The sequence below is a fragment of the Mastigoproctus giganteus genome, chromosome 1, assembly GCF_048544385.1.
Source record: "Mastigoproctus giganteus isolate SK-2022 chromosome 1, ASM4854438v1, whole genome shotgun sequence".
NCBI lineage: Eukaryota > Metazoa > Arthropoda > Arachnida > Uropygi > Thelyphonidae > Mastigoproctus > Mastigoproctus giganteus.
In genome coordinates, this window is record NC_143575.1 from 36,222,502 (window position 1) to 36,234,537 (window position 12,036).

At 37.6% G+C, this 12,036-nt stretch overlaps 1 protein-coding gene across 1 annotated transcript in view; it reads right to left on the minus strand.

Moving 5' to 3' along the window:
• Positions 1-7,963, minus strand: part of Ptpmeg (protein tyrosine phosphatase Meg) — a 526,004-nt gene extending 518,041 nt beyond the window's left edge. The window contains exon 1 of the mRNA XM_090379497.1: positions 7,859-7,963. The gene's annotated coding sequence lies outside the window, so the exon portion shown is untranslated. The remainder of the gene's footprint in view (positions 1-7,858) is intronic.
• Between the last annotated feature and the right edge of the window lie 4,073 nt (positions 7,964-12,036).

Below are 12,036 nucleotides of genomic sequence, written 5' to 3' on the forward strand. Positions count from 1 at the left end.
GCGTATAAATTTATTCAATTTTTAAGCATATAAATTAAAAGCAAACGACGAAACTTTCAATGACAAGCGCATAACACATACTGAACAAGGATTAGCGAGAAACATCCACGCTCGCGATTTTGTCACCCCTCTCCCCCCACCCACTAAGCGCTGTTTTGACTGGGAAAGATAATTTTAGCCACGCCCATGTTTTTTTTTTTTATGGCGGAAAATGTTCACGGCGCTTTAAAATTCACATTTTTTTAGGTTTCATTTTATATTAAATCAGCGACCTCGAATACAGATACCGCGAATAGCGGGGGTTTACTGTATTTGGATCATTTCGTCCAGGTTTAAATCCTTGGCAATGGCATTTTCAACTGACAACACTATCAACCATCCAAATGATCTTGCATCATTATAGAATGGAGATACGTTTTTATTAACTTCGTTATTGAAAAGCCCCACTCCGTGATGGCCACTGATACTAAAATTCTCAGCATCATGAAAAGATTTTCCAATGACAAATGTTAAATGATGAATTGTCAAATTGTTTAAGCACATGAATTATATGATTTTCAGTGGAGAAAAACTAAACACAGAATTTCTAAACCAAAAAATTGTTATGAAGCTCAACATCACTTACTTATTTCCATGGCATAATTCAAGCTTTACAGAAATTAGAATTAATCATTATGCTTTACAATTAAATTAAAGCCTCTTTCAAAGACTCAATTGTGGTATCTAAAATGTTGAAAAAGTGGATCCTAAAATTTCCTTTTTGTCATTTCAACTTTGTTTTATGTTCATTCATTATTAAACATTCTTTTTCAGGGGTAATTTCTTGTTTGCTAAAATTCAGGTTGAATTATCAATTAAAATGCCAACTCATTTGCATCATCTAGATGGAATTTTAGTTTATCATCTGTTCTGCAAATTTTAAGGTATTTGGTTAAGTCTAAAGGTAGAGAGGCAGCATTTGTAACATATTAAAACTGACACTTAGAGGACTTGCTTCTAATATTTATTTGGCTCAAAATGTCATACAAAATAAACAGGCAGCAGATAAATTTCTATAATAGTTTCTTTCAATAGTCCAAAATTCACAATCTAATTTTCTATAGAGAATTTGTTTTTTTAACTGTTCACTTGTTCTTTAACACGGAATTTTTTCTCCATTGCTCTTTCAATTTTTGGTGCCCCCATAAACTTCAGCATCCTGAGCCAATGCCACATTGGCTCCCTTAAGCTGCCCCTGATGCTTTGGATGCTTGGTAATTAGAGGACCTTGGATTATTATTCTAAATGACATATGTACCAGTAATAATATTCTTGATTCATATGCTTTAGTTCCATAACATTTACTGAATTTTATTCTATTACAAAACCTTTTGTTGAGATAACGTCCAGTACATTTGTCTGTGATGTGGTGTGACCCAGTGGTTTGACTAATTTTGGCAAAATTCACTTGTTTCCACATCAAGTTGCCATGCAAATGCAAGCTTCTTTAAACTTTGATTAATATAACTTAGAACTTGACATAAAGATAAGATAAAAACAAACTGTAATGAATGAAGTAAACTCTTTAAAATCTGACACCCCTGGGGACAGAGGTGCTGGATTTCAAAATTTTCCAGATTTTAGAGAGGTATACTGTACTTGGAAGTTTTGTAAAACCACATTTCAGTGAATATTAAGCACTAACAACTGAATTTAATTACATCTGTAAAAATTTATAATGACTAAAAGATAGTACTAGTAAGAGTTCATTATGTTAAACTAAACAAAGGATAATAAACACAGTACAAGCAAATAAATATTGATATATGTGCTTCAGAAAAAAAATACGTTCACAATAGAGAACATGAAAAAAAAATTATCTATTCTTCTGAAGGAGTTATTATAATGAGGAGGCAATCTTTATCGATTTACATGACATTTTGCTTTTAATAATATACTGTGGAGAAATTCAATCAATTTCTCACATATAACAAAAATCAAGTTCTGTTTTTGTCTCCATTATAACTATAGCAGAGAGAAAAACAACAGGTGGTCAAAGTCACTCACATTGGTCTTCTCTGCCACAGCTTTAGTACAGAATAGGAAGCCGAAAGTCTATGGTTTTTCTACCTACTTTAGTCATGCACCTGATGGGTTGTATGGCTAGTTATGATGGAAGCAAAGAAACTGTGGTTGTATGGAATTACATCAACTCTTTCATATGTACCCCTGTTTATAACAGATAATAACCACAGATTTAATGAAGTATACATTTTTCCAGCTGTACCTACATTGGGCATTTTCAATCTCTTTGCTTTCACCTGTCCTAAAGTAACATCAAACTGGTCACCAGCTCACACAAGCATTGTATGACCAGCCACATAGCTGTAAGTTGAAAGGGCAGTTTGTGATGTTACAAAGTTTACTAATGGGAGACAGTATTAAAAGATAGAAATTCAAAATTATAATACAGGGTGTCTCAAAAATACACGGCATAACTTCAGGAATGAGTTCCTCATATGTAGACAATAAAAATATTTTATATCAATACAGTTCCAGAAATGCTTGGTTTTCGAGTTATTAACCGGAATGTCTTATCTCCCGCAGGTGATTTCCTTCATCACAAGGTACTGACAGAATCTGGTGGTTTTCCATTCTGACCATGCACTCAAATCAGGAGCAAGCGGATATGCACTTTATGTATGGTTTGGCAGATGGCAATTCTCTGGAGGCTCATCGTTTGTACCACGAAAGGTTCCCAGAACAAAGATGTCCACACAGGAAAACATTGGAAGGTATCCATCGCCGCCTTTGTTATTTGGTTTTTTTTTTAGGAGCATTAGCAACTAAGGCCATATTACTCCGGGATATGCGGTCATCATTCCCTGACCTTTCTGCATCCTTCGTATTTGGTGGTGACGGGCTCGAATCCCGGTCTAATCAAGAAGCGTGTGCTACGCACTGCTGCTCCTTCCCACCTGGCTACGGAGGCGCCTCGCCGCCTTTGTGAACATGGGACCTTTACACCTCATGCTGCCAAAAGAGAATGACCAAGATCTACGACTCCTGAAGTAGAGGAGATTTTGGATGTTGTGCATAGCATTCCTGGAATCAGCACACGCAGAATAGCAATGCAACTGGCTATTCAACGTTTGACTATTTGGAAAGTGTTGCAAGAACTGTATCCTTACCATCTGCAATGGGTACAGGCCTTGTCACCAGCAGATTACCCTGCACGAGTAATGTTCTACCAGTGGTTCTTGAAGCAGTGTGGTACAACTCCTCACTTTCCTGCCTTAGTGATATTCACAGATGAAGCACAGTTCACATGAGACGGAATCCAAAACTTTCACAATCAGCACATGTATGGGCTGAGGAAAACCCACATGCAATTCTTCCATCACATCACCAACAGCAGTTCAGCCTCAACCTCTGGGCGGGTGTTTTTGGTGAAAAGTTATTTGGGCCCCATGTACTTCCAAACAAACTCACAGGGCAGGCGTACAGAAACTTTCTGGAAAACAACATGCCTGATTTCTTGGGCGACATGCCACTGATCATTCGTCAGCAAGCACATTTCATGATAGATGGCGCTCCTGCACATTTCAGCAACCAAGCCTGCAATTACCTGAATCGAAGGTTTCCTGGTTGGTGGATAGGTAGAGGTGGACCAACTGCCTGGCCTCCACGCTCACTGATTTAAACCCACTAGATTTCTTCTTGTGGGCCCATTTAAAGTCATTGGTGTATTTGATTTTGGTAGCTGATGTGGAAACTCTCCGCAATCAAATTGTAGCAGGTTGTGAAACAATACGAAACATGCCAGGAATTTGGCATAGTCTTCTCAAGTCCATGAGATGTCAATGTGAGGCCTATATTCAGGCAGAAGGTGGACATTTTGAACAATTACTATAAGGTGATGTGAACAGTTAAGTATCACAGACAGACCTTCAAAACTCGGAAACCAAGCATTTCCAGAACTATGTTGATATAAAATATTTTTATTGTCTACATATGAGGAACTCATTCCTGAAGTTATGCCGTGTATTTTTGAGACACCCTGTATAGATAAAACTATATGGCCTCAGAGAAATTATGATATGTCTGGAGGACTACCTTGTCCTTTCATTTGCTTTGCAGCAATCAAGATTTAAAAACTGTATTGATAATGTAATAGTTTTATTTCTCACAGCAGAATAAACTTGTATTTGTAAAACAATGAGTTTTTTGTGAAATGTACTGGATTTTGAAGAATTCCCGATTGCAAAGGGCCAGATTTTAAAGAGTTTACTGTACTTACTATATATCTGGATGGATCAAAACATTTGAAATAAAAGTTTCAGAACTCATTAAAATGAAAACTTTTATTACAAAATGTGTAATAAAACACTTGATTAAACACTTCATACGACCAACCAACAGTTTGAGAAATGCTAAGACATTATTGAGTAGTATGTAAATTGGTATACAAATGTGCTCTATGAGGAAGTCATTTGATTTCCAGTTATTTGTTTGAAATAATGTTTCCAAGACATTTATAATAAATTTGACATATCTTTCCATCTATGGTGTTGAAATTACAACAAAAGAAAAAGATTAGAGGTACAGATAGTCAGAAAAAAAAAAAAAAAAAAAGTGTTTTGTTATGAGACTCAAAAATAAAAGTAAGAAACCTAAACTGCAACTTAAACAGCAAACAAAAAAATACCATCGCAAACCAGAAGAATTCTTCCAAAATAGATGTTCGGTATGGAGTTATGAAAGTACTTACTATATAAATAAATTTTCTGTTTATACTCCGAGACTACCAAACGGTCAGAGGAGTTCGCAAGATAAACATTACAAGAAACAGCACCATATTTAGCAGTCACTGGCTTGAACTCCAGTCACTCAAGGCATGTATACTTATGCACCCGCGATACACAATAAGAAATATAACATGCTTTTACTGTGTAAGTCTTTATAAAAAGATTTTGAATAATAAATAAATAATACTTATTAAATTAGTTTTGCCCAATTTACAATGCTTTTATAATTTGAAATGCCAAATTAGCACTTATGATGCCATTATTTAAAAGTATCAACTGGGGAATGAGAATGCATACTATTTATTGCATAAGTGTAATATTACTGAAGTATTAAATAAAGGAAAAGGCGATTTTATTAAACACGCTGCAACAAAAAAGTGAGAGTGGGCAAAAGTAACAAGCTGCTAAAATGATAAATTTTTTTCTTGAGAACTCGGGGGTGAGGAGAAACATTCAGACTATCTGTTAAAGATGGTCAAAACCTCAAATTCTGGGGGAGGCTCTAGAATCCCCAGTTTACTAGAGGAACTTCCTCAGTGTTCCAACAGTTTATAATTTACAAAAAAAAAAAAAAAACCCCTGATCTTTGCTATTCTTGTGCTGCCTACTATTTTCCAGGTTGGTGTAGATCAGCCAATGTACATCATATATCTGGGGTTGTCTGGTGTTCAGTTTGGGTAGTCTAGCTGGCCAAATGAATGTCCAAGTTTTATTTTCTATCCATTCACTTTTTCCCCCCAGAAATGCACTACATGCACTTTTTTTTTTTTTTTTTTCAATAATCTTCATCATAATCATATAAGGATAACCCTAAGATAAGGATGAACAGTGCAGCCACTACCAAAATAGCTTAAACTCTGACACAAAGAAGACATACATCCCCAGATTATTACGTATCCAAAGAAGTTAATTATAAGATGAATAGCTGAAAATTCAAATTCAGAAGTAACATGATACATAAAAAAATTGCCAATGTACTAATAATGATACAGAAACAAAACCAGAAACATACAAACTGAATGGCAAATCAGATGAGTGACATCTAAATAATACCCAAATACATGCCCAACATGAACCGCCTGCTTAATGCTACCTGGGTAGCAATAACTAATTAATATGAAGGCCAACACATTTTCATGAAAATATTTTACCTGCCAATCACAGAGTATTCAAAAAATGATTTTTGTATCCACACTATATAAATAGCTAGTATTTGCGGCATTAATATAGATCTCTGCTTCCTGAAACATGAATCTGAATGTAGTAGTAGTAGTAGTAGTGGCACATGATGCAAGAAAGCAAGTGTAGGAGCTTATGCAGCATCAGCCAAAAAAAAAAAAAAAAAAAAATGTAAAATACTGTAGTTTCAAATTTATTACATTGCATAAAATTTACCAGCCACTATTAACAAAAAGAAATTATTTTGATTGCCATATTATAATAATTAAATAATATAATCGTTAGCATATAATCGTATACTAACGATTATATGCTAACGATGAGGAATGTTTCATATACGATATGAAACATTCCTCATCGTATTACAATCAAATCCACAAAAGGGGGGTAAAAATCAGCCGGTCATCAAATTCGGATGATATAATCAGCTTTCTCTGATATATTCATGTACTGGAATTAAATTATATTTATTTTACAGTACACATTTATAATGTGACATTTGACTAATACGGCCGTTCGATAGAGAACGCTTAATTCGGTGTGAGAAGGGCTCATTTCAGTTTTAGCTTCGATTCCGCATTCTCCCACCATGGAAGCCTGGAAACAGAGATATCCAGACATCATGGGTTGGAGGCGGAAAAATCAACAGTGCTTCATATGTTAATTAAGGGTGTCGAACGAAGGAAAAAAAAGAGGGGGGGAGTAATAAATCAGACCGCGTTTTCTTGTTTGTATCCAGGCGCTTCAAAGTCTTAACAGAATCCTACAGACATGCACTGAATATAGTACGAAGTAATTAAAATCAGCAATCACATATGCATTCATTCTATCATCTTTAATTACGGAGTTCATAGTTTCTATACAGAGAAGTATTTCTATTATACAAAATTCTCGTAGCGAAAACTTTCCTCCTGAAACAGAATTCTGTATTAATCAATCCCTCCGGCTATCATGATTATATACAACACGGTAAAAATTAAGCACGGGCGACCGATGCTTACAAAAATTATCATCAATCCATGAAAGATATATATTCTCTCATTAGGAATTAGCTGCTTAAAGCATGCTGCAGTTACAAATGAGGACTTAATTTTTTTTAAAAAAACAAAACTGTTAAGAGTAATTATATACATACAACACGGCAAAAATTTAAAACGTGAAGGGGGAAAATGTTGAGATATTGGGAAACTGAATGTGGAGAGGGGGACGAATAAGAGGTTGCGATATAATCCAGCTTCAGCAAAATGAAGGAATTAGTTGACCAAGGTAGACAGGTTCTATTTTCCATTGTCAATCTGCAGGTAAACAGGAGACCGTAATGTGCGACTCCACCGAACACTAGTCGTACTTGAATTACACCCACAACGAATTGTCGAAGAGTAAACAAATATAACAATTAAATGTTCTAGCTATATATATTTATTTAAACCTATATGGCATCATCATAATGATCGACCATTAAAGAGTTAACAAACCGTTTCGCGCTTTTTTAAAATTTATTTTTAACATATTTCCCACTTTTTTTTTAAGTATCACCTGTGAGGATATAATCCCAACTTACAATGAAAAGTGTGGGGCAGCAGAACTAAATATATGAAAATTTGGAAGGCATGTAGTTTGACAACCTGTTAGAAATGTATGTGCCATTTCATCATATAATGATATCTTGTTTCAATACAAGACTAGTGAATCCATAAAAACAGGGGGAAAAAAAAAACTTCACGCACAGAGAAGCACGTTCTCGCCTCAGGCAACTAACTGCCGTAAGTTCCAACCCCGGTAACACATCTCACACTGAATTATAATTTAAATGTCTGGCATTTCACACAAATAGATCACATTGTCAGCTTCTGTTGAAATGCTACCAACAAAAATAATCAGTACAATCTCACCTTTCTTCCTTCACTTATCAAGAACTAATCAACCATAAAAAACCACGGTACTCCTGCAGGCATCCCCAGAACGCATACGTCCACACACACGCACACACAGTCTCGCTAAAAGACACCTATATCAAAATGGCGGAATTTAAAAGATCACATGATCGAAAGTCATTGGAGTGAGAACGTTGCTGGGAATGCTACATCTGAATACATTCTATTATAATAAAAGAAAAAAATATTTTTCGGAAAGTACGTGTTAAAAATTTACATTAACTTATCAAATTTCTTCGATTTGAAAGTGGCTCTGTTACAGAACCGCAACGTATAATGAAAAGCGCTAGAATTGAGTGTCACAGTACTCGCATTATTTTCATTACTTCCAATACAACAAGTTATTCTCATACAGAAATTGTTAGTTATAGAGAAAGCTGTTATGGCGAATGTACCATATTTGCATGATTTACATATTAGTTGTGGTATTTCCATTATATTGGTATTCCGTGGAGTACTACTACTACTACTACTACTACTACTACTACAAAAACAGGAAGCAATAGCAGGGATAATTAAATATTCCAGTAAAAACAAAAATCCGTTAAGCAGGTATTCGTTTTTATTAAGCTAGTTTTCTTCAGATCAAATTTAATAATCAAATGTACAAAAAAAAAGTATTGTATTAGGTTCACCCGGTAATTTCATATATATACCCGTACTTGCGCCTGTAAATGGCGTGTGATCGATTTGCCTGTTTTGTTTGACGAAAGAACCCAGTTTCTGGAGGAAACACTTTGCTATTAACGCGTGAGACCGTACTAACTCAGCCACAGAATGAAAAAAAGCCCTTTAAAGTTCCTCGAGTCATCGATGGGATTCAAAACCGGGACTTTTCAAGCCTGTGTGGGGAGGACGGTGACAATAGCACTATGCCACATGAGCAGACTCAACTACTGTACTTAATAGCCAGTAACCCCCTTTTAGCCCTCAGAACAACACCTGGATTCCTGTATATACCTGTAGAATTGATGGAGGTGTCGACAGCGTACCACAGGGATGCTGATCCATTTTGCCTCAATTGGTTCGAAAGTATGATCCATGACCTGCAGCCATTCACACAAATGGTCACTCATCCTAACTCCACAGAGCTCGTTCTACTTCTTCACAAGTGCTCCACTGGACTCAGAGCGATAACAAGAAAAACTATCAGAGAAGGCTCATCTCATGTTCCAGAAACCACTATCGTACAATTCTGGCCTTGTGATATTATACATTTTCCTGTTCAAAGAACCCACTCTCTCGCTGATGGATACACTATGGCCATGAATGGAAGCATTTGGTTGCACACAATCTCTGCTTGAGAGAAAAGGTAAGCTATATAGTAATGTGGAAATCATAAAACAGTGCACTGTCGAAGTAGTAACAAGTCTATATACAGATAAAGGTAATAAGTAGTACTAGTGGTAGTAATAGCAGAAGTGGCATATGATGAAAGAAAACAGCTAATAAAGAATCTGCCAAAAAAGCCCTCGCTCATTACCAGTCCATTACCTCCAATAATTTAAGTACTTCCTCATTTAATTTATTCAAACTGCCCACTTCTACAACAATGGATGGAAGTTTTTTTCAAGAACGAACTACCCGCCAGCAGAAAGAAAATTTGCATACGTCTATCCTGCAACCGTCCTTCCTCAATTTGAATGTATTACCCATCATGGGTGTAAAGTGAGGAAGACGGAAAAATGCCATCAGCATTGAGCTTGCTCAATCTACTCAGAGCCTGAAACGAATCAACTCACAGGCACCTAGTTTCCAATCACTGCAATTTGCAGATATCAAACCTATATTGGCAATATCACCCTTTCATTACATTCACTAATCTCGCTGCCCTTCTCTGCAGCGTTGCAGCACATGTACATACATATTTCCTAAAATGAGTCCTCCAGATGTGTATACAAGATATGGCCAATAACCATTGTCTTATAAAATCACCATCTCATCCCTGCTAGGAGAGTTCCTGTATATTAATAGACAAAACAATATGAGCTGACCTGGCAGACTGCCCAGTTTGCTCAGAGAACTTCATATCTCAGTATTATTATTATTATTATTCCTCATATTATTTCTCCCTGATTGGGGCTTCCACCTCGTGACGGGTATTGCTACCAAGTACACAGGGTGGTTGTAATGCCTGGTGTTACTGTTGGTCGAGGAAATCTGTGATTATCCTACAGGTGTTCAGGATTGCGACTTTCTGGAGCTCCTTATACGTGTTTGCTGAGACCTATTGCTGTTAGGCTGTTATGCAGGGTCTTTGGCAACATACCGGTGGTTGACACGATGATCGATACTTCTTGCACGTGCCATATGTCTCAGGTTCGTGTACTTCCTAATTTTTTCCTCATGGCTTTTCTGGACATTGTTAGTGTTGGGCACCACTATTTCAATCATGAGGTAGCCTTTTCCATCTTGTCCACAAGGGTTATGTCCAGTCTGTTCTGCGGGAGGGTCTTATCTGTTATTATGGCGCGGTCTCAGTACAGCATGTGTGTTCGGGTCTCTAGTACTGTCCGGGGTTCGTACTTGTAGTATAGTACACTTCTTTGGTCAACTGGTATTTCCTCGCTAACTTCTGATGTATTATCCTGGCTACCAGAACGTGTCTATGAGTGTACTCAGTCTGGGTGATGACCTTACACCCCGCGGTGATGTGCTGAATCGTTTCCGAAACCAGGTGGCATCGTCGACATGTGTCATCTGACATTCCGGGCTCCTTTGCGATGTATTTTATATAGTTTCTGGTGTTCATTAACGGGTCTTGAATGGCCAGCATGAATCCTTCAGTCTCGGGGAAGAGCGTCCCACTTGTGAGCCATACACTGGAAGCAATGTTATCGATGTGATCCCGATGGCGGTCATTGTAGTGTCTGCCATAGAGTGCCTTCTTTGCCCATCTTTCTAGCTTCATTTCTGGTGTCTTCTTGGCGGGAGGGGGCTCTTCGCTTAGGTTGAGTGGGGTATACCACTTATCTAACTTCCTTATGGCCTGGTGGAATGGTGCTGTGTTGTTCTCGAAGTAATCCTTCAGGTTAACTATCGCTGTTTTCTGGTGTTCTATCAGGTCTATCAGGCCCCTTCTTCCCTCTTTCCTAGCTATTGTTAGTCTCTCCACTGCTGACTTCGGGTGGTTTGGTGGCATTAGCATTAGCATTAGTAGAGGCATTTGATGCAAGAAAGCAAGCTTATGCAGCATCAGCCAAAAAAAAAAAAAAAAAAAAAAACCACTTCCACTTCACCCCTCTGTTCGTTCAAAATACCTGTCCAGCTGAGCCTTAAACTTATTTGCGCTATCAACCTCCACCACAAGGGATGGAAGTCTGTTCCACCAACCAACCACTCGCTGGCTAAAGGCAAATTTCCGCACGTCTATCCTACATCTCTATTTCCTCAGTTTGAATTTATGCCCTCTCAGGTGATTATTCTGAGCGACAGGAAGAATCCCATCACCATTGAGCATGCTCAAACCATTCAATGCTTTATACACCTCTATCAGATCACCTCGCTGGTGCCTAGTCTCCAGACACTGTAATTTGCAAAACTTAAGCCTTTCTTCATAAGAGCACCCCCTTTGTTCCATTCACTAATCTTGTTGCCCTTCTCTGTACTCGTTCCAGCAGCTCTACATCCTTCCTGAAATGAGGCCTCCAGGCCTGTATACAGTACTCTAGGTGTGGCCTGACCATTGCCTTATACAAGGGAATAATCACCTCCTTATCCCTGCTAGAAAATTCCTATATATCATTGACAATACACCATGAGCTACTCTTGCAGCCCGTCTGCACTGCTCAGAGAACTTCATATCTGCCTGCACAACCACCCCCAGGTCCCTTTCATTCTCTACCACTGTCAGTGTAGTACCACAGAGTTCATACGTTGCTCTGGAGTTGCTGTTTCCCATGTGTACTACTTTACATTTGTCAATGTTAAACTTCATTTGCCACCACTCAGCCCGTCTGCTCAACCTTTCCAGATCCTGTTGCAGCAGCATAGTGTCAGTAGTGTCCTTGGCAAACCTGCCTACTTTTGTATCGTCTGCAAACTTCGACATTAAGCTTGATATACCATCATCAATATCATTTATGAATACAGAAAACAATAATGGACCCAACACTGAGCCCTGGGGGACTCCACTA